Below are 22,860 nucleotides of genomic sequence, written 5' to 3' on the forward strand. Positions count from 1 at the left end.
TGCTGTTCTTGTTTCACTTTTACAAGATTACTGATCTGCATGTGATGTAAATTTATGAGTGAAACATCTTGGCATTCAAAAAAGGATGTGTCTTTGTAAATAATTTTGCACTTTTGAAGCACAGTCATACTCTACTGCATATACTATATTATATAATATATTTATGGAGGAAGGGAGAGAAGTGGAGAGAAAGGGAGAGGAGAGAACAATCTTTCCTCTCCTCTCTCTTCCTCCTGTTCTCTTCCTTAAGGGAGTATAGAAAGTTTGTTTCTATTAGGCCTGACTCCTGCAGTGCACTCACCCAGAGATCACTAACAGAGCAGTATGAAATCTAGATTTCAGAGAACTGAGTTAAGTAGCCTTAAGCACTGTGTTCACATCATAGTTTCATACCACACATATAAAACAGTGAAACACTCCTCTCCTGAAACAGAGGGTAATATATAGTTATCTTAACTTGCTGATATGTGAGAATGATCATACCATATGTGCATCCAAATGTGGACATAATGAATACTTGAATTCTAATGTTAGCTTAGCTCTTCCCATTTCGTTGAATTACTTCAATGTTCATTGTACCAGAAATCATGTATGTGAGAAAGACTGTAGTCTTGCAGTTAGCATCACAGAATCACAGATTAGCATGGGTTGGAAAGGACGCAGAAGGATCCTGAAGCCCAGCTCATATGTGAACAGCTCATATGGGGATCAAACCTGCAGCCTTCACCATGCTCTCACCAACAGAGGTAACCTCAGGGCCAGTGTTCACCAAAGAAATGAAGCAGCTGCTTTTAATCCATGTTTCTAGAAACTGCTATTTACTCCTCTCGATAAATGCAGTATTAAGATCAGAGGGAGAATGACATGGATTCTGGAGTACACTCTGACCTGATTGATCTCTTTGGAAATATGGGATCACGTTTTAAAGAATTGGAATATGGATCAGTACTGTTATGCTGGAGGCCAAGTGCACTGACTTGCTGTGTAAAAGGAACGTCCTCTAGTAGTTTTGTAAATGTAATGAGGAAAGGGGAAAAAAAAGTCTCTAAATCTTGTACATTGTTTCATAGTTTAATAAGATGGCTAAATCAATGTTTAGAGGTAAAAAAAAATTAATGCTTTGTTTAATATGTTCAGGATTCCTGAATCGTTGCTTTTGAGAGATCTACATTTAATTAATTTCCTGCATATTGCCATATTATTTAGTTTCTAAATGCTAATTTAATTGCATTCAAAGTTAGAGAGCACACCTGCTTCTCAGTTCAGCTGGTTTTTTTTCTCTTTTTAAAAATTTATTCAGGAGGAATACTAAAACAAATAAACACAGTAAAATTAATAGCTGCTCTTATATTCAGAAAATACGGCAGTGAAGTTGAGAGGGATGTATGATTTGTGGGGTATAAAGCCCACTGGTGACTCACAAAGGAATGCAAGAGCTGTTATTGATTATAATGTTTGAATAATTTGAAGATAGATCTGTGTTTGTTTGCTGACACAGAGTACACAGCAGAACAGAATGATAAAAGTCTGTAAAAAATACTGATTTCTCCTACCTGGTATTTCTTGGTAATTGCTTCAAATACATTAGGAAATCTCTACAGGTAATTCCTACTATTTATATATATATATTAATTATTATTATAAGTATTTTTAACATAATGGTCTCCTCAAAGCTGTTAAAGGACCTGAATAATCAAAAGGGTATGGTACAAAAGTAGAAATTAGTCAAATTGTCCAGGAAATAGAGTAAGTGCACAAAGACAAAACCAGAAACCCTGAAGTGTAATATAAAATTCAATTAGTAGAGAATGTAAAAATAAGCAGGAAAAGAAATTCAACTTATATGTTTAAAGGAAGACAAAAGTAAAAGGATAGGAAAGTTCATTAATTACTGTGACTGTTAAATAGTAACAAATGAATCAAGATGTTTGAAATATTCAAAATCTTCGTGCTACAACCTTCACAGGAAAGAGAAAGCAACAAAGAAAGGAACAAGGAAGAACACTGGAAGTAACGGATCAGTTGGCATAACTTTGTCTCCCTCAACATTTTTGGAACAAGTTGTTAAACAATTTGCAATAAACAAACCCATAAAGAAGTAGTAACAGTAGGACACAGTCAATACAGACTTTTCAAGAGTGTTCAATGTGAAATTCCTTACTTCAAACCAACCAATTACATGATGTAAAGGATAGTCAAGATTTGTACTAAATCTGAAATATAAAAGGACAGATATGTCTACCACTCACAAGCACAGAAGAAGGACAGGCAAAATGCAGATGCTTAGGTCAACATTTTTGAAAATGTCATAGTTGTTTTAGCAGACAGAAAAATTATACCTTTGTGCATCAAACTAGGCTGGTTTTAGAAGGATTGTAAGCTATTGAATCATAATATGATATTTTAAAATTTAGACTTCATATAAGAAAACTAATATATGACATCAAGTAGAATTTAAAGAGCTATGTATAAGAATATGAACTGGAATCCACTAATACCAAGAAGAAAAAATATCTACGTATATGTAAATAAGACAAAATCCAGTAGTGTGAAACACAAAATTAACTCTATAATGCTACTGGAGACCATGCATGTACAGAGAGAAATCTGCAAGTTTTCTCAGGCATGGTCATCCACAGTGCCTAGTTGTGACCCTTAATGTTCACAGATATTTTAAAAAATGGGAAATTTTTGAGAGAAGAGCCAAAAATTTTAAATGACATGGCTTAGCAGAAAACTGTTGGAATAAATGCATCAATTTCAGTTTAGAGAAGAAAACAGAGAAGACATTTATTTTAAAGAGCTCTCATGTGGTGTTGGTGAAAAAGTGTTCTTTTCAAAGTGGCCTTTGTGAGACTCCTTCCAACCTGTGGTTGGGTTCTTCAGAGGTCAGAAACCTAGCAGGTTTTACCTGTACAACAGTGCCTCTAGTTCACTGAATGACATTTTGTAACTCTTCAAGATACAATATAACATTCCACTAGTTGGAGCAAAATGGTATCGTTCAGATAGTCTGCTTAAATACCATTATAATGCCCTTTGACTCAAACATTCAAACAGTCTATTTATTTCTCTTCACCTGACATGAAAACCACATTAAGACTTCCTGATTCTGTGCCACTTTTATAGTCAGAGAGAAAACGCTGGCAGGAAAGAATATTTAGCTGATCATAGGCGCTCACTTCCTGGATGCGTTCCACAGGATTTATCTGGAAACTGGCTGGAAGCTCAAGAATGATGCCATCTGTGTTTCATGTATCTTAGTCTATTGCATGGGGACACCTTTATATTCTTAATGCCAAACCTTACAAATGTTCAGTCACGCATTTCACTTCAGCATGAAGCAACCAAAAACATCAGATGAAAGTGTCTATTCATCAGAACTGAAATATTCACACCTCAATAAGGAGCCAATATCTGGTATTGGAGCAACATATAAAGGAACTGCACATTATGTCAAATATTCACAAACAGTTTGATAATTTCTTACTGTCTTTTGGCATGTAACTTTGTGAATGGAACAAGAAATATCCATTATGGAACTGTCTCCAACTAGTTTTAAATTTACCATTCCTAAGCAATTTCATAAACTAGGCCTGGCTGACATGTCTCAGCCACATCTCTGAAAAGTCACAGAATCACAGAATATTCTGAGTTGGAGGGACCCAAATGGGATCATCAAGTCTGTCTCTTAAGTGAACAGCCAAATGGGGATCAAACCCTCAACCTTGGCATTATTAGCACTGTGCTCAAGTCATTCTATTAAATCACAACCATGTATGTAGCATCTCAAGAATTTATACAGTCTGTATTGATTGCTTTTGGAAATAACCCCTTTTGATCAATATAAGCATGATGAAAATACCCAGTGCATGCCTTCTGTTGTGTTATTGAATATTTTTGTTAAGTATTTTGCATAGAAGACTTGCTCATGTTAGAATATTTTTAATTACTCTTATGCCTTTCTTTTATCATGTTGTACTTCACTATTTCTGGATTATTTTTTATATTCTGTATCAGAGGAAGATAATACTGCAGAGATGTAGTCAAGTCTGTGTATGACAGGGACCCTCAGTTGAGCAAATGACACATCTGAAGACTCAGGTCTATACCACTAAGAAAATTCACTGGGGCTATATATTCAAAATAGATATTGCAGAGAGAAATTAAAATCTGTAATAAGACACAGATGATTCAAAACAAACAAAAAAAAATGGCTCTGATATGAAGAGAAATGGAATACGCTAAGATTTTTCTAAAAGCCTTGGGAAATTGATATAAATCTATGCAAGACATTATGAATGGCAGATACAATATGGTGCACTAAGATATAGTGTAAGTTAACACAGCTTTTGAACACAAAAAGAAATACAAGAGCTGTGGAAAAGACTATTTTACTTTAAAATGAGCAGAAAGGGTCTTATCTGAGGCAAGAAGACTATGATTACAAAGTTCTTTCAGTAGTGAGAATCCTTTTCATACTAAGTGTCTAGTTTTGTTTTAAGTATCAGTAAGTGCTGTCTTCTCCCTCATACACTTTTGCAACCACTATTGATTTAAAAAAAAAAAAAAAAAAGATGTGCATGAAAAATACTAGTCTTTCGTCAGAAAATAAAATGTGTAGGATATGGTCCCTACTGGTTTTGCTGGGGCTTTAATTTGTTTGTTTGTTTGGTTTTATTTTGTTTTTTCCTCCTGAAACAGAAAAAAAAAATTACATGCAAAATCAGAAAGCAACAAAACAAAATCCCAGAAAAATAAATATTTTTTATTTATCTTTATGTTCTTTTCAGGAAAAAACACAATCAAGCTGTATTTTTCTGGTTTTCTACTTGCTTATATGGGAGGCTTTTATGAGTTTCATGTTCTCTATTGCCAAAGATATGGCTATAATAGCTTTATGAAAGGTCAGGCCTGTTGAAGAGGAAGCAGAGTTGCTAAAGGAAGGGAAATTTTTTTCCTTTGTGTTTCAGATTTTCTGCTCTCTATCCTTCCATCAAATTCAGCTGCTTCTTGCCAGTTAGCTGTTTCAGATGGATGACAAATTTTGTTTCTCCGTGTAAGCAAATGAAACTTGACAAGCTGGATCTAGGCATCTAGGCAGATTACACCACTGAAAGCCCTGACAGGATTTTAATCTAGAGTGAAACATTCTTCTAACCAAACATAATTTCATAATATTAATGGTTTACCACAAAGGCTTCTAACTTTTTAACCAAAACACTTCCATGCCCTATCCCTGGATTTACATTTTGTTTTGACTTCTTCCTTTTCTTTTTTTTTTTTCTTGAATTTATTCCAAAGCCCTTTGTATTAAGGCTTATAATGACAATATCATTTGACTTTTGAAATCCACAAATACACGTAAATAGATTTTCAGATTCTGTTGACATGTTTCATTTAAAAGTAAAAAATATTCCTTGGAATACAAGAGCAGATATTTCTTGTTTTGCTGCCTTTTATAGAAGCTGTTTATGTTTCAGCTGTAAAAGCTGAAATCCCCTAGATGATAGACAGCATTTAAAACATGTCGCAAAAAGAAATAGACCATGAATTTAAAATTTAAAATTCATGGTGCTATTCTTCTAATTCATTAAAATATAGCTTCTGTGGGACATCCTTTAGTACTTATTTGTACAGTGATAACAGAGAAGGGAGAGTGCAGCTCTGCAGCAATATTATGGTTTTTTAAAGTAATTAAGAGCACTGCAAAACTGAAGAATAATTTTTGCATTTTACCACACATACTATATAACATAATTTGATAACTGAATTTGATACAAAATTTGAACTCCTGCCCATGCAGTTACTTTGCTGATGGGTGTGTGCTCTGGAGAAATCAAAAAGCAAAAAACCTTAATGTGTGTTTCCACCAGCACTGCTTTCTCATAAAGAAATCAAAAGTGCTTAGAATTATGAGGCTGAGGGCCTGATTTACACAGAACTTTTAATCAGTCTCATTTCCTTTCAGAGAATTTAAATATTTACTGAGTGTTTTTCTTAATCAGTGTTACAGGCAGACTGCATTTAAGGGAGACAAGCCTTTCGTTCTTCGATCAGTTTGTCCTTACAGTTCCTAGAATCAGATAAAAGAACAAAATTAGTGCACACAGGTGTTTGAAATGTTCTGTGAGGCACCCAGAATATAGTGGTAAACTACTGGAAATTAAACACCTAATGCTAAGGGAACAAATAGAAAACACAGCCTAAAAAGTTCATTTGTGTTAGGAATCAAAACTTAAGAAAAATCAAGACAGAACTATTTGATATATTATCAGGTATCATCGGATATCAGATACAATATCAGACATGACATCATATGGAATTTTTTATATGAAAAAGTTTTACGTTTCAATTTTAAACATTTTACATCACTTAAAGAAGATATAAAAAATAGATCAGTTCAGTTGTGTTAATATTTTCCTCCTCCCAAAAAGCTTGCTTTGCCAAGATGGACAAATTTAAGTGTTTCAATAAAATAAAAAGCATAGAGATATTTGGATTCCTAGGTCTATTGTTAAGGAGAAGCACTCAGTATGTCCCCTTAGGTCTATTGATCAGGAAGTTCATACAATTTTATTTCATGAAGGAGCCAGAGGTTTATGTCAGTGGTATAGGTAGACATACTAGTTAGGGAAAAGGAAGGGACATTTCTCCTAACTGCTGCTCTTCAAGTAAATTCATGAATGTGCACTCCATTCCCTGACTCTAATTTCTTTTCAGTGAGTTCAAGACAGCAACTCTCTATATCCATTTAAAAATGCTACTAAAAATTTTATATATGTCAGGACGACATGCATTCTGTAAACTGGTTCACATATGTTCCAGATAATGCCAACAAGTAGTAAAGATCTGAGTCTTTTTTCCCTTTGGAATAAAAAATTGTGCCTAAATTACATGCACTAATTTAAAATCTAGCCTTCAATCCAATACTGAACTGTCTTTTTTCTCACTTCAAACTTACCATCTCAAGGGGGGACATCTTAGGGGACACTTTAAATGCATATTATGTGAGATTTTTCTTTTTGTTTGATATCTCTATATTTTCTCTTGGAAAAGAAAGAATTTTATATGCATTAGAATGTTATTAAGGCCTGTATATAATGTAATCATCTGACATGTTTCTAGTGCATTAACTTATTCCACCTCTCTAATTTCTATCCTATAAAGGAAATGATACTCCAGACATAGAATGTGAATTTGATTATTGTTCTGTAGAAATGTATTCAAATGAAGAATAAATGGAATAGAAATATAACTAACACATTGTTTTCATTGTTTTCAAAGTAAATTAAAACAGAAATAAAAGGAATACTTGAACCTGCAAATATTCCATCAATCAGGCACCATTGATCCCATATGCTTTCCATAAATAACATCATTACTGAAGTATGTATAGTCAGTGTCATTAATTATACCAGGCAATCATTAATCTACAAGTGAACACCATGCACTAATATTTTCCTACAATAAAATATATGTGCATAGATATACATACACATGCACACACACATATATGCTGGTGCTACGATATCAGTTTCATTTTTATTCACTTTTGCTAATATTCAGAGGGATATTACATGTTGTCCTCATTGGGAGGCATGTTGTTCTTCTTTCATGCTAAGATGATGAATTTTCTGATTTTGATACCTTCTTTTATCATTCCTCCTTAATATATTATGATTTAAGTAGATTACAGTTTAGTGAAGCATAGAAAAAATTGAATTATTGTTATTCATTTATTTTGGAAGATTTTCTGGCCTGTATCTGGTATTAAGTGAGCAGTAACCTTTATGGAGATTAATTATGAAGAAAAAAATAAGACAGAAACCCATACTCCAAACCACTGACCTTCCATGTTGTATTTATATTTTGTTAAAGCAAGCCAGTTCCAAGACAGACCAGCATATTAGAAAAACAAATTTCTCCCTCAGAAGATCTTAGTTGCGCAACTGTCTATATAATGTTCAATGTATTTCCAAAAATAATGGATGCATTATTGTGACCCCTGATATTCAAAAACTGGGCTTATAATATATATCATCCATTGAAATAGAAATGACACTAGGAAGATCAGGGGCAAATCCTCCACATCTATTTATGATAGATGGATATCAACACATTTTTGTTACATCTTCTTCCAGCACAGGCATTCATGTGGGGAAAATAATTTAGGTTATATTACAAGCAGCAAGTCTGTGTGCCACTCCTGGTGTTTTCATGCTAATTAAAAAAAAAGAAAAAAAAATATATATTTCAGTCTGTATAAAAATTTCATTTTCATTTTTACATGCTAATGAATGCTCAGTTTTGAAAGCAAACAGCTTGATAATGAAAATCAGAATAGTATTCTTTTTGGGAATTTAATAAGTTACTGGAAAGATAATTCCCTATATGATTATTTTTGCAGACTTTCCACAAAATAATCCTCATCATACTAAAACACTGACAGAATGGTTTAAAAATGAAGAAAAATTAGATGAGTTTAAAGAATATTTTGGAAGTTTAAGCCTCAGTATAATTAACTCCTGGATTAACTCCTGGATTAATCCAGAATTAACTCCTGGATGTTTGGCCAGAGGCTACAGCTTTTAATTTCCTAGTTGTACCTGCTGCAAAAGCAGAAAAGTAAAATTAACTTCCCTTCTTTGCAGCGTAAAATGTAAAATCAGCATTATTTGTCAAGAAGGAAATATGATTTCTCAGGTTTAATATTTAGCAGATTTGGCATTATTAGATTAACCATTAATATTCTGAAAAATTAAATAAATAAAACAATATTGCAGAACTGCAATCTGTATGAGCTTTGCTTTGGTAAAGGCACAGAAATTGCAATTTGTATGCGGTGTGTTTCTATTTTTTTTTCAGTATAGGTGCCATATCACTGCCAAAACTTGAGATGCATGTTTCAAACACATTGTAATCACTCAGAAGACTATTACTGTCCTTTCTATTTTAGTGTAATTTTGCAAAACGCTTGATGATATTAAAGTATAACATGAATTCAAAGTTCAATTTGGACACATTTAAAGATACATAAACTACCCATATGGTAGCTATAAAAATCATCTTTATTGTTACTGACTGACTAATTATACACTGTTCTCCTACGCAGTAATATCAGTGGTCATCAAAATGTTTCAGTAGATAAATTTGCCAACTGTCACTTTTATTATTGAAGAGACAATGGTGATTAAAAAAAAAAGTTGATGAGTGACTTCAACAGAGTGACAGAGTGTATCTTGCCACCAAACCAGAAATGCTGCATTAATGGAAAAGTATGGTTTTGATAAAATCCATTAGTGTCAAAGCCTCCAGAAGGAGGGTAAAACATGTCCATGCTGATAAAAATACTTTTCATGCCAGTCAGATTCAGTAGGTCTTCCTGGGCGGATTCACATTTATACTAAATGGTTTGTAGCTTTTTGGTGAAGCTTAAACATAATTAACATCAGCTCTTTAGCCCAGAATAAAAATGTTCATAAGAGGAATAATAGTTTAAAATCACATGTCACCCGAATTATTTAAGTGACGTAATTCAAGTCTATGTAACCCCAAATGGAAAGACACCTGGTAGTTCAACTTAGGTCATATTAGTAATATATCAAATTGACAAGACTTGGTCAACTGTGTTAATGATTTATAATGCCTTTGGTCTTCATCACATACTTATCTTTATCCTCCATGCCACAAATCAAAATATCTTGTACTTTCCAAGTCTGATAAAGAATAGATACATTTTCAGTTTACAGGGGCACAGGACAATGAGCAAAAGTCTGTCTAAACTATTGACTTTTCCAGTAGGGATGAAACTATTGTTGACCACAGATTTACAGTCACACTGATGAAATGCCATCTTAAATGAAACTTGAATAATGATTGATTTGATTAGCTAACCCGATAGCAATACATTAGACTGATATGTCAGAAAGTAGTAAACTGATCATGATAGCCTTACCTAAATCTTCAATAAAAGAAAATTAAGAATAATTTCAGGTGTCACTTTAAATATAGCTCTAAAATCTGGTATGCTAACACCTGGGAGAAAATGCAAATGAAGCAAGTAGATGGCCTGGAAACTTAAAAAGGCAGCATCAGCTGATTCCTGACAGCAGAGAGGTAGAGATTTGGCAGCTTTTACAACCTCCAGTTGCTGTTTTCATTCTCATTATGTGGAAGGCCAAGTCTTTCTCTCACCACAGGCTGATATGAGACCAGGTTCTATACTGGCCACCAGTTCATATTTTGCAATAGCTACCTGTCATGACCTCAAGCAGACGAGATGAGCCAGCTAGCACTGCCCGTGTGAGGCCGGGTGACCGCCACGCATATGGGCACTCCAGGGGAACGGTGTCTGCCACCCTGGTAGTGCTGAGTGCTGTGGCATGGGTTACACAGCTTTGGTAGCTTCACACACTGAGAGGAGACGAAGAGATGAGAGAAGGACACTTGTTTGTGAGCCCAAAGAGCCTTTATTCCCCCACGCGTGGCAGGAACAAAGACGCTCTTGGGGTGCGTGCAGTGACAAAATGCTGACGAACAAAGGATGGCAGCAGGTTAAATAGAGGGTGGGTGGACAGGGGTGGAAACCTGGCTTGCCCAATGGGGACAAACGATAAAGAGATGACATCAATCATAACAACCAATGGTAACATAACAGAGGTGGGTACAGAGTCCTGGGACAAATAGAAAGGCTAACGTGGGGTGATTGATACAGAACTTTCTTGAAGAAGCAGGGGCTGGTTACAGGATTGACACCCAACAGGGAGTGGACAAACCTTGACTGATGGGACCAAATAAGGAGAAAACAGGGAGAGGTGAGAAGATTGACAGGTAACTGGATCTGAGTGGTGGGAGCTCTCAGGGTAAACAACTTGGAACAAACCACTGTGAGGGGAAAAATAGAGGAGTACAAGGAACAAACCTAACTAACATTAATAAAACAACTGACTAAATAAAACCAACCCACAACAATATTTCATGTGTCATCAGGTCACTAGATAGGTGAACAGGAATTATACGTATTGCTGAGTGATTATAAGGTATAGAAGACTGATTGATGTATATACTTGCATTTGCTGAGCCCTGAAGTTGATGCTCTGATTGCCTTTTAATATAAGGTTTTGCTGATACAATGGCAGAAGATATGGGTTCAGGAGGTACAAAGAGCATGGCTCAGCCTGGAGCCAAGGCTGAAAGAATCATTCAAATGACTCCCTAGCTCTTCCCTTTTGCAGAGATATCCGCTCTGTGTCAAAGTAGTAGCATCTTCTTGAATGTGCATTTTCTCTCTGAAACTTTCCAGTATTTTTCTTCCACCCATTCTGTTAATTACTGACTGCTCTGTGTTTACTGCTGTGTTTGGTTGTTCTGTATTTTGTCCAGAACTGAGCAGGTGATGAATGCTGAAACACAGACTACAGAACTTGCCTTCAGCCATAAAGATGACAGAGGAAGACTATGCTGTTTGGATGCAAAATTATCTATCTATAGTCCTGAGTTTCTTGCTTTCCATGGGAAGAAAAACACACCTGCTGCTGAAAAGCAATATGAAAAATATGATAATTTAGAAATGAAATTTGTTAAAAGTCAGAGGCTACTGTTCTAAGTTCTTTGATGGACTAGATGGAGGAATATATAAGCATTTTTCTCTCAGTTTTTTCAGTTTAACAGACTTTATAAGTCCATTAGGGCTATTCTATTTTGTTGCATGTGACCTGAACCATCTCCTGCAAGCCCAAACCTGAAGAAAATGAAGCGAGGTACCTGTCTCCTCAAATAAGTTAGCCAGAGATGAAGAAAAGGCCAGCAAGTCTCCTACCCTGCTACTCTGAACATTTATATTTTTCCTGTTTATGACTATTGTTGCTTACCCAGTCAATGACTCAGATATTTTACTTTTATTTCAGCCTCTAAATTAAGTTTTTTCACCCACAGAAAGTTCCAATTTTACTTGAAACACTCAAGAAACAACAAAAGATTATGAAGCCACATCATAGTTTCATTGATTTGCATTGAGATCCATCACAAAAATAAAGTTTCATTTCCCTTTTATTTTGGTTTATATAAATTTAATCATATTGTGGGTTCAGTTTTTTGCTTTTCTTTTGAAGATAATGTCTCTGAAATTGTATTTGAAATCTCTCTTTTGGTTTAATATACATTTTACAGCATGCATTACTGCCTTGTTCTCCTTTTTCCTGCACTTATTTTTCCAGTAGATTTTGTTTCTGTTGTTTTTCAGTTGGTTGTTTTTTTTATAAGCAGACTAATACTGTCACTGAAAGAGATGTATTATAACATGACAGTATTGATAGAGAAATAGAGATACAGTTTAATTTTTTCAAAAGTTTCAAGGCCAGACAATCAAAGTGGACAAATAAAATATAAATTATTTGCACATTTGTCCTAGGAAACAATTATCTTGTGTCTTTGCAAAATCCTTTTGAAGTTAATGAGAATCCATGTGCATAAAATTCCCTGTGCAAGATTAGATCCTGGATAACCAAGGAATTTGGATGGGTATCAAGGACAGTAAAGAAAAGGAGATTTAAAAATCCTCTCTAGACATTTCAGTTTCTTTTATATTTCTTGAAGCAGACATATAATACTTCATTTGTTAGATATGGCATGTGACTACTTGGTGGGTTCGGGTGGATACGTCACTACATTTAAATAAATGTTACATATATTCATAATAGCCAATTCTGCCTATTGAACTGGTTAATGAAATGAACAGGGCTAATGCCTTTATTAATGTTCAGCTCTTTATTAAAAAGATCAGCTGGGCAGGGGGCTTGACGCAGAGCTCGCCCCCGCGGTCGTAGCTTTCCCAGGCAGCCAAAAGGAAGCCGGCGTGCAGAGTTGGTCACTGGAGTCCCGAGCAGCAGCTGTCCTTTCTCCCTCCCTTGTGGCACACCGGTGGCCCGAGGATGAGGAGGCGTGGCGTGCAGAGTCTGTTGCTGAAGTCCAGAACAATAGCTGTCCTCGCTCCTTCTGTGGTGGCAGCACCAGGGCTCTCTATCTCCTGGCTTCTCAGAGCCTAATATAGTCTGTTCTTTCTTAGGTGATGGCGACGGTTAAAAGCCAGTCAGGGGATGTGTTTCCCTCTTCCTCAGCTAGGGCATTTGTCTAGACTCCTCTATTGTGTTCAGTTTTTGATTTATATTCATTTTTATCTCCTAAAAATACTCCCATGATCCTAAGGGGTTTTTATTTGCATGTTAGTCCCAGAATGGCAGCGTGGAGGGGTGGGAGGCCAGGTAGTTTAGAGAAAACAAACAGAGCAATTAGCTAATTAGCATTTCAATATCAGTACTTAGCTAGAGTTCGTAGGTTTTTTTAGTGTTGCCATGGGAACTAGGAAGGCCCTGCCCGCATCTCTGGGGAACACGTGGAAACTGTTCATAACAGTTAACACAACTAAATTATAGTTCTTTTACTTAAAAGAGTAATGATTACTTTAGGAATGGAGTTTATTTTGCAAATTATATACAGCAAGATTTGCTATTATCAATAATGATCAGAACAGTTAATTCTGAGCTTACTGTGCTAAAATAAAAATTACTTCAAATTGTCAAAGTAACCAGATGGTTCACATTTAGAAGTACTTTTATAAGCATTACTGTGTCTTTTAAATGAAGACTTTCTTAAAATCTTTTTCTCTTATGCAGACAGCTTAAGCTATTTTTTATTCCTTCCTAGAATAGTAGCACATCATTATGTACAAGCATACAGAAATTACAAGGAGTTGAGAGGTGGGTCACTTTTTATAGGTATCTTACTCAGAAAATGGAATAGTTGTCTTCTGTTTCTGTCCTTCGGTACTTACTTCTAGCTTGTTCAAAACAACTTCTGCACTCATGTTTATTCTTTACTTAAAAAAATGTAACTGACAGCTAAATTTTAAAGAGTGCATATAATTCCCCCTTTCAGCATAAGTTTGCTTCATTTCCCAGTGTTTCAGTGTGTTAAATATTTGGCCTATAGGGAACTTCAGATCTGGTGGTCAGAATACCAGTTTACTTACTGCTGAGTGCTCAACAGAGCCGGGCAGATCCAGTCTTTATCCCACCTTGGATCCTGAGCTGCATCTGAAGACATGCAAATAGGAACACTGGATATACCAATGACAAAAGCATCATTGAATCAAGAATGAAAATTAAAGACTTGCTCTTCTTATAAATTTGACCATTATCCGATCCTCATCATTCTCTTAAATTATGAACTATAAATGAAATGCCTGAACATGTGAACAAAGTAAACAAGTAAAAAGTAAAGTAAAGATTTTTTTTTCATCTTAAATATTATATATATAATGGAGGCTTTATTCCTTTATTGAACATATGCTAGGTTTTGCAAAAGAAATTTAAATCTTCATCCTTAAAGCCCAATTTTTAATCCCATATTTTCAGTGGATATAAACACATTTGTATAGTTACTGAAGCATATATTTAATATTCTTGGGCTCATAATCCTTTAGCAGAAAGGTTCAACTCCCACAGCCTTCAGACTAACAGAATACTGCTTACTAGGGTTAATGATTATGCAGCAGAAATGCAATTTTCAGAAAAATAACTATTTTTAAGTAGGATAAGACTGCTTCTATATTGGTTTTTGTTAGGTTTTTTTTTCCTTCTATCTTTAGTTCTAAACTGAGTGAACCTTAAATAAAAATGTTTTTGAGAATTCTATGGCTTCGAAAACATTTGTTTAAAAACTAATCTCATTTCTCTCTTCCATCTGTTACTACATAGTAATCATAGACCACACTCTTATTTTCTCTTGAAGAATAGACACCTTGGTTAGCCTATATATTGTGTGACTGTAATATATATTTCTGACAGAATGACCTGTGGTATTTTGGGAATAACATGGCTGTAAGTATAGGAGGGAAATAATAAGGAGATCAGTTTTATAAATGATGAAGAAAGTATTTAGTAATAAAAACTGCAATTTCCATGAAGAAATCTACCATATCAAAGAGACTGAATTTGATGGGATGACTTAAAAGCCAGTCTAGTTGCAGTATAATATTCTTTCTATATTTTTTATATTCTGTCATTGGAATAATTTCAATTGGAAACTAAAAACAATGAAAAATATTTCTGCAGTATGAACTTTCATTCAATTTCAGGACTATTTCAGTACATGATGATGTACTCAATGTCCCACAAACTTGCAAATTCATACTTTCTGGTTATCTCTGACAGCTGAGAAGACAATCAAAAAAAATCTGCTCTTTTACACACTTGTTACAGAGCTATTGTATTTGAAGGAAGATTATATATGTCAGATGGTGGAGTGTCAGTGAATCAGAAATAATGACAGCTAAATGTGGATGTCTGCACAGATGTATCTGTGATGGAGCCAAGTTCTTAAGCTCTCACTGTTCACTGATCTCAGAGATGTTCTCTGTCATTTCAGTCGCTCACAGGATGAATTAATTCTCCACATGGGAATATACATGGCAGAGGACCCACATGAGATCAGAGTAGGCTGGAGCAGCAGAAGAAAATGTGGCATTTTAGGGCATCTCAAGTGGCTCTAGAGCCTGAATGGTGGCATCAGAATAGCACTATTTATAATAGAGTGACTCTTACACCTACTGACTTCCATGGGGTAAACTCAAGGGCAATATGTCCTACTGAGGATAGCAACAGATCAGGCAGGGATGCACTCTCAAAACTTGTAATACTAAACTAGAGAATTACAGGGGCATAGGAGAGAGATGGACTTCAAACAAAAAGCAGCCAGACTTCTACGCTACAGGATGTATCACACTCCCCTATTAGCCTGTATTAGTACTCCCACCAAGGCCAGAGCACTGGCATAAGTGGATCATTTGTATAAGCCTGCAGGAAGCTTCTTTTATCAGTGGAGTCATTCTGCAGGGTCTGTCAACTTCACCAACTAAATCCTTCTTGGATATATGAGAAAGATACTTAGTTCACATATAGCTCATATTTACATGAGAACAAATGGGTCTAGATGTCTTAATCTGAAAGTGAATGCCACAGTCCATGGCAGTCAGTGGCTTGGAAGAATAGAAATAGAACACCCCCTTGCTTTTCTTAAATGGTATTTTTCCATTTGCAGAAAATATGAAAGATTTCTTTAGAGACATTTCTTGGAGAGTGTGTAGTAGCATCGTTCCTATGGGACAGACTCTAACTGAAAAGTAGTACATGAGATGTTTCAGCAAAGGCAGACATGCCCTTTGAGATTACTGTGTGTTAGAATGGATTTACCTTTTTTCCCTCCATCTCTCTCTCTTTATAATAACCAAATAATCCCATGCTGTCTTCTATTCACAAATGCTAATCATGTTCACAAATTGCCTAATCGTGTTAGAGTTTTTTAATACTATTATAATAATACAAACAGAAATTGCTTTTGCCCTTTCAGAGTTGTATTTTAGGAAATGAAACCTGAGGTATCTTTTTTTCTACAACTATGTGATTCTAACCCTTAATTCCCAGTGATAATGCTTACAGAAAATTTTCTGGCACATTTGTGATTCATTTGTCTCAGAACTAATTTTAATTTAATTTGACCTGTATTTTTTATTCCATGAAGTAATGTAGTCAAAGATGTTTGTTCTGCTTTCTCTTCTGAATTCTCTCTGGTACTTTAATAATTTTTAGCCTCATTATTATGTAATTCACATGTATATTTTATTGGACAGGGTCTTGAAATTTAGATTCCTATGTTAATTTTCTCTTTAAGGAAAAATTAGATGATAGCTTTACTTTAAAAAAAAATACTGCATAGAAAGTCTGATATCTATCCAATATGCAGGATACATAAGCATTTGAAAAATAAAAAAGAAAATGAAACAGAAGGCCTATTAAAAAGTTCCAAAAAGTTCAGTTCTGGGTCTGAATGAGTATAAATCATTGCTCTGGAGTTTGAGGTTTCTATATAATAGGAAACTGAAAAAAAATTAGACTTTTATTGTTAGCTACAGAATATATGATATGATAACATCATGACTGCTAAAAATCTAATACAGCAAATATCTCCAGGCCAAATTCAACAAATCTCCATCTGATTTCTGCATTGTGGAAGCTCATGTTGAATTCAGTGTGTGGATGGACTTTAGAGGTGGAGTGAATTTCTTCAACCTTGTACCAGTTTCCACAATGTGAGAGTCTGAGTTTTATTTAATCTGTCTAGTAGCTATCACAAATCAGAATAAATGGACAAGCACAGGATTCATATATCATCTTTTCTCCATGCTTTAATTATTTAAAGTCTGATTATACTTTAAACAACAAAATGAAATATTCTCTTCTATAAATATGTTGGAAACCGTTGGCTTGATCAATTACCTACAATTCTGTTATTTTCACTGAGATTTTTGGTCTAAATTAACTTATTTTTTCTTTTTCATCTACATTATGTAATTCCTGAAGTGGATTGCGTTAATAACACATGATCATCACCATAATAACAGGGAGCGAGGGTAGAAGTGAAGGAGTATGTTAATTATTGTTCAAGTTTAAAATAGAACTTATTGGTGCTCATATGAATAATTTTTTACAAATGCAGAAAACCAAGTAGTGAGATCTATTGGTTTCATGCAACTGCAGAAAATAAAAGTATTTGACTTTGCTCAGAGTTTAAATACTACAAGATATGTCCATTGGTAGAAAAGAAATATCATCCCTGAACACTTCTTTCTCTTCCTCTTTCTCTGAAAGATTATATTTATTTCATATTTATATCTTTTTCTCTAGAGAAAACATGTAGAATTTAGTTGGGAGATTATTACTAGAGGGCCACTTTTTTCATTAGCACTAGAATATTATTGTTAAATAATGTTTAGCTTTAAGGAAAAAGAGCTAGATGTGGATTGAAGGTCAGGCAGAAAAAAAGGTCACATCTAGACAAGTCCTGAATCTGTGAATGTTCACAGAAATTTAATAATCCATCATGTGATGGGATAGCAACTGGCTCACAGGTCAGGCACAATGAGTTATAGTGAAAGGGGTGACATTGGACTGGGGTCCTGTCATTAGTGGGAATCCACAGGGCTCCATTCTCAACCTAGTGTTCTTCAACATCTTCAGAAATTACTCAAAATGGAGGACTGGAGGGGATACTAAATGAGTTTGCAGATGATACAAAACTGGGAGGACCTGTTGACACCCTGGAAGGCAGGAAGACCCTGCAGAGAGGCCTTGACAAATCAGAGAGATAGATGGGCAATGACCAACCATATGAAGTTCAACAAGGGGAAGTGCTGGATGTTTCACCTGGGATGGGGCAACCCTGGATGTATGGACAGACTGGGGAATGAGATGCTGAAAAGCAGACCTGTGGGAAGGGACCTGGAGGTCCTGGTAGATGGCACGTTGACCTTCAGTCAGCAGTACCTCGACAACCAGAAGGGCCAGCCCTGCCCTGGGAGACATCAGGCACAGCATTGCCAACCAGGCAAGGGAGGGGATTGTCCCACTCTGCTCAGTGGGGCGGCTCACCTTGAGTGCTGGGAGCAATTTTGGGTGCCACAATCTAAGAAAAATTTTAGAGAAAGAAATCTAAGAAAAACCATTAGAGAGTTTCCAGAGGACGGCAATGAAATAATGAAGGACCTTGAGGGGAAGCTGTATAAGGAGCAGCTGAGGCCACTTGGTCTGTTAAGCCTGGAGAAAAGGAAGCTGAGAAGAGCCCTCATTGCAGTCTACAACTTCCCTGTGAAGGGAAGTGGAAGGGAGATGTTTTCTCTGCGGTGACCAGTGACTTAACCCAAGGGAATAGCCTGAAGTTGTGTCAGGGTGATTTAAGTTGGATATTAGGAAAAGATTTTTCACCCAGAGGATGATTGGGCACTGGAACAGTCTCCCCAGGAAAGTGGTCACAGCACCAAACCTGACAGAATTCCAGAAGGGTTTGGACTGTGCTCTCAGGCACCTGGTGTGACTCTTAGGGATGGTGCTGTGCATGGGAGTTGGACTTGATGATCCTCGTGGGTCACTTCTAACTCTGCATATTCAGTGATACTGTACAGGTGGAGTGGGGGAAAAGCAGTCTCCTATAGATTTTTTCTGAGTGTAGATCCCAGTAACAATGTCTTAGAGTACCTGCAGTAGTTTCCAACGAAGGGTGAAGAAAAATTATGTGGATAATCTGTAGTGCTGACTCTGATGCCTTTTGATCCAAAACCTGTTTGCATTAGCAGAAAAAAAAATCATCTTGATGCTAATGGTTTGGCATAGGACTCACATTATCATACACCTCAAGCCAGATATGGACAAAGCCTCTGCAAAGTGTAGTTCTGAGACCCTAAGAATAAACATTTTCTACCTGTCCTTTCTGATTCTCAAATACCAAGATCAAGCTTTCCTGTTCAAAGCAAGAACTTTATTTTCTTTACCCAGTTTGAGAAGGAGTTTCAGGATTGCTTCTTCAGAGAAGATGACATTCCTGGTATCTATTTCATATTTGAATACAGTTTGAAAGTAGAGACTGATGAAATATCTTTAATATTGGTACCTGTCAAAAATGTGGTGGTATAACCATAGTCTTTATTACTGTGATTTATGATCCCTCAATTTTATGCCATTTAAAGTAAAAATATGAGCCAAACACAAATGTGTGTGTTTGCAGATATGTACATTTCTATGTCTACATGTATTGTTAAAAAGACATTTTGAATTAGATTGTTAATAGCAAATGGTGTAAATATGAATAATTATCTTGTAAAGAACATACATGCCAATAAAGCTGTATGATTTATACTAGCTGATAGTATTACCTATCTAATTAATAAAAATTTCCCGATGGCCAGGGTAATTTCAAATTTGTAATCTTTCCAACATAATTTTTTCTGTTTAATTTTCAGAGGCTGCTGAGGTTAAACTAATTTCCTCCTCAGCTCTTTTAGGAAAAAGCAGGAGGGAGGATGGGGCTAATGATTGGATATCTTCTCAAACAAAACCAGAAACTTCTAATGAATGTATTACACAAAATGAAGTCTATTTTTTCTTCAATGTATTAAACTAGTTGTCATAAATTTAACAAAATTTAAACTGCAAACTGCAGTTGAATAATATTAGGGCAAGTAACAAGATGAGTTATTTATTTCTGTTGGGCTTATTACCACCACTTGACCTAATTATTTTGACACTTCTACATTAACACTTAGGAATAAAAATAAATTGACAAAAGATGCATTTTTTTTTCCCTCAGGGATAAAAATAGGAGGTAACATTTTTCTAAAATGGAATCAAAATAAGCTATCTTTAAAAACTGTAATGTAAATATTTTAATTTAAATTTCTTATCACAGATTGAGTAAAGATCTTTTCTGAAAGATGAGAAGGAAAATGTAGGGCCTTCTGAACAAAAAAAGAGATTAAACCTAAACTCTACACTTTGATTATTTTATATTGATAATATATTATCAATATATTGATAATTGATTGATGTTATATAGATTAAATGAGCTGAGACTATAAAGCAAAATGGAGAATATGGATTCAGAAAATGATCATAATAATATTGTTACCAGGAAAAATAAACACAGGTATCTTCCTTCTTTAATTAAGATTACACACAGACATGTACAAGTAGAGGCTGAGTGATAGGAAAGGCCTTTTATTTTACCAACAACATGCTGTCAAATTTTCAATAGATGCCAGAGGTTTGGAACACTCCAAGTCCAATCTTCAAACCAGTTTACAGTTATGAACTACTGGGGTGCTGTGATGAAGCCTAGGACATTAGTAGGCACCCAGCATCTTTGTTTTAAGAATAAACATGCATTTACATACAAGTATAGACATACAGGCACCTAATTATTCTCATTTTGCAAGGAAAAAATGCATTTTTGAAAATGTTCTGCTTACTTTGTTGGGAAGGAAGAAAATTAGCTACTTAAAACACACTACTTTGAGGAAAATTTAAAGGAAAGTGGGTTTTTAAAATTATGGACATTTTCTTTAAAGTTATAGACATTCTTTCTTCAGGAAAATACACATTTAGGGATAGTTTCCTGTTCAGAAAGTGAGATGAAAGTATCTTTTTTTAAAAATATGTATTTAATATGTGTCATTCTGATATAATTCTACTACTGTCAATTTTTTCAAGATACAAGTTTTGAAGATTGTTCTCAATTTCTTAAATGAATGCCTCTCAAGTAGCAGGACTTGAGACTCCCATCACACATCTTATCACCTTGTCCAAAAGTTGAGGCCAAATACAAATTCCTCAATTTAAAGAAAACACAAAACAAATCAAAAAGAGGAAAATAATGTTGATCCTTGTATGAACATTGCACTTGTGGATCTGGAATGGTGAGAGGTCAGAAATAGCATCATTTGTGACCTGTCCTTGCCTCTAGCTAACTACTGTAAGGAACAGCTTGAATGGCAGCAGCAGACCAAAACCACTGAAACTGGCAAACTCACAAATATAAAGGCTGGCACTGAGTTTTATACCTTTTTGACTCCACTGGATTACTTCCAGAAGCACATACAAAGTCTTTCAGATGCTTTTGTCCAAATATATCCATCTCTGAGGACACTGTCACTTTCTTTTCTTCTTTCTTTGTTGCATGAAAGGCAAGTACCATGAGGAAATGGCCTTGCCAAACAACAGTGTGCAAAATCCTGACAAAACCTCTGATCTAAGCTTTTAGGATCTCAGTGATTTATCTGTTCTCAAAACCAGCAGGTCAGAACACCAGACTTTTAACAGTCTCTGCTTCCTCCATGGCTGCCAGGGACACCATACTTTCTCTTCCTCTGTGACTGGAATCCATTCATGGCTGAAACCTTAAAAAACAGGCAGTGAATTAGATCACTGCTAGCAAGGTCAGAAATCTCCTGACAGTCAGATAAACTGAGTAATGCAGCTGATTAACTACAAAAGGAAATATTCACATCTTGTTCACAGGCAGCAGATGATCCTTTGATGATCCTATGTCACAAATTTATTTTCCATAAGAAGACTATTATATATTCGGGGCTTAAGATATTCATTGATTTTGACAAGCTCAAGTTTCTCTCCTGTAGTTCCTTAAAAGGAATTTTATTTTTACATGCCTGATATAAAGTCACCAAAATTATTTTTAGTGTGAAAGATAAGGCAATTTTTTATGAAAGTTTCTACAAATCAAATGCAGGTTTTCAAATTATGTCACTGTTTTAAGAGTCAGCTCATACTCTGCTTTTGCCAGTTTAGCCCAACTGCTTTTGTCAATATCTAGTAACATATAGAAAAGTGAAAATCTCGAGTACAACTATGCAATTAGGACAGTGTGGTGATGTGATTGCCCTCCCCTTCTCCCTAAGATCCTGCATGCCATGACCTCCCCTTGAATAGGGATGCCTCTCAAGGTTATTCCTTGAGGTTGAGAAATTCCTTGCTGCAGCAGATTGTCAGCTAAAAGTAAAAAACATCATTTTTTCTATAGAATTGTTACAGTGATAAACTATTCTACATTCATCTTTTTACAGGTTAAATATAGAGGACTGATCCTTTTCCAAAATGAATCTTCCATCAGGGAACTACCAGTCCTGGCAGTTTCTGTACACATGAATCCAAGATTTGACCTTGGGAATGTCATATTTTGAATGATTTTAAGGTTGCACCCTTATAGTAGAATCTCTTCCATCGTGTCCTCTAGTTCATACACTGTTTCCCTGGGATGAGCAGCATCTGCTGAAGGTCTTTTATTATACAGCAATCCCTCAACTGCTTTCCCATGTTTCTGCATGCTATTGATAATTTTCTCATTATTTGCTGCAGCAAAACCCAAGGGAAAAAGATTATTTTATTAACATCTAATCCAGCAAAACTTCTAAGCACTGTCACTTACACTAAGCAAGATGAAATCTGCATGCCTAGGCAT

The sequence above is a fragment of the Vidua macroura genome, chromosome 5 (assembly GCF_024509145.1).
Source record: "Vidua macroura isolate BioBank_ID:100142 chromosome 5, ASM2450914v1, whole genome shotgun sequence".
NCBI lineage: Eukaryota > Metazoa > Chordata > Aves > Passeriformes > Viduidae > Vidua > Vidua macroura.